General features: G+C 41.0%; 1 long non-coding RNA gene across 2 annotated transcripts; it reads right to left on the reverse strand.

Annotated features, from left to right (window-relative positions):
- Positions 1 to 462: 462 nt before the first annotated feature.
- On the reverse strand, positions 463 to 1,775 carry LOC130587846 (uncharacterized). 2 transcript variants are annotated; one of them, XR_008966863.1, is made up of 2 exons: positions 1,194 to 1,775; positions 463 to 492 (listed from the first exon to the last, which is right to left on the reverse strand). It is a non-coding gene; the product is annotated as an uncharacterized LOC130587846 (long non-coding RNA). The 2 variants fall into 2 exon arrangements; XR_008966862.1 differs by lacking the exon at positions 1,194 to 1,775 and adding an exon at positions 840 to 1,187.
- Positions 1,776 to 1,802: the final 27 nt, after the last annotated feature.

Genomic DNA, 1,802 nt, shown 5'->3' on the forward strand with positions numbered 1-1,802 from the left:
GGGATTCCACCCATTCCCAGCTTTCCAACCCCTCTTTTCCATCCTGGAGCGGGATTCCACCCATTCCCAGCTTTCCAACCCCTCTTTTCCATCCTGGAGCCCTCCATGGGGTGTGACCCTTGTGCAGAACTGCAAACTCACCCCATCCCCATTATCTCAGAACTGCACCCCTGAACCCCTCCAAGTGACCTCTCCCCATTTTTTTGTCCCAGGTGTGTACAGAGGTGGCTCTGACGTGCTGGTGAGGTCCAGGCTGGCCCTTGGGGACRGTGTCACCATGCAGGTGACAGTCAGGAGCAAGGACGAGACGTCCGTCGATGTCATTTTGGCTTCCGTGGGCTGAGATTTCCAACGTGACCAATTCCCCTTTTTCCCATCAGCCTGGCTGTCCTTGTGCATGTAGTTTTTATTTCTCCATTTGGGAAATCTTTTTCTATGAGGTTCCATTCTCGTGTCCCTTCCTTTCCCTCGTTGTCATTTCCACATTCCCACCTAATTTATGGCATCTGGGGTCCGCATCTTTTCCGAGAAAACGGAATCAGATTTTTGTCAAAATTGATTTTTATTAACAGAAAATAAAACACTGGTTCAAGTGGTGGAATTCATATGAATTGCTGTTAATAAAATATAATTTTTTTTGTTCTGATTCTCTCAGCTCTGATACAGAAAAAATAGCCCACAATGGCTGTTTATTAAGCAAAACCCTTTATTCCTTAAAGGATGCTATCAAATTCCCAAAAAAAAAAAATGAAAAACCAACCCAAACCTGCAAATTTGTGGGTTCCATTAGAGCCATTCTCGTGTCCCTTTTTTTTCCCTCATCATTTCCACATTCCCACCTAATTTATGGCATTGGGGCCGCTTGCAGAAAAGATGCGGGGTCGGGGCAAGAAAACGGAATCAGATTTTTGTCAAAATCGATTTTTATTAACAGAAAATACTGGTTCAAGTGGTGGAATTCATATTAATTGCTGTTAATAAAATAGATTTTTTTTTGTTCTAATTCTCTCTGCTCTGATACAGAAAAAATAGCCCACAATGGCTGTTTATTAAGCAAAACCCCTTATTCCTAAAGGGATGCTCTCAATTCCCAAAAAAAACAATGAAAAACCAACCCAAACCTGCAAATTTGTGGGTTCCATTAGAGCCATTCTCATGTCCCTTCCTTTCCCTCATCATTTCCACATTCCCACCTAATTTATGGCATCTGGGGCCGCTTGCAGCAAAGCAGGGAAGAGAAAAGATGTGGGGTCGGGGCGAGAAAACGGAATCAGATTTTTTGTCAAAATCGATTTTTATTAACAGAAAATAAAACACTGGTTCAAGTGGTGGAATTCATATGAATTGCTGTTAATAGAATTTTTTTTTGTTCTAATTCTCTCTGCTCTGATACAGAAAAAATAGCCCACAATGGCTGTTTATTAAGCAAAACCCCTTATTCCTAAAAGGATGCTGTCATATTCCAAAAAAAACAATGAAAAACCAACCCAAACCTGCAAATTTGTGGGTTCCATTAGAGCCATTCTCGTGTCCCTTTTTTTCCCTCGTTGTCATTTCCACATTCCCACCTAATTTATGGCATTGGAGCCGCTTGCAGCAAAGCAGGGAAGAGAAAAGATGCGGGGTCGGGGCGAGAAAACGGAATCAGATTTTTGTCAAAATCGATTTTTATTAACAGAAAATAAAACACTGGTTCAAGTGGTGGAATTCATATGAATTGCTGTTAATAAAATAGAATTTTTTTGTTCTAATTCTCTCTGCTCTGATTCAGAAAAAACAGCCCACAATGTTTGTTTATTAAA

This window comes from Malurus melanocephalus, unplaced genomic scaffold (assembly GCF_030028575.1).
Source record: "Malurus melanocephalus ecotype Western Australia unplaced genomic scaffold, MMel_1.1 scaffold_2555, whole genome shotgun sequence".
Lineage (NCBI taxonomy): Eukaryota > Metazoa > Chordata > Aves > Passeriformes > Maluridae > Malurus > Malurus melanocephalus.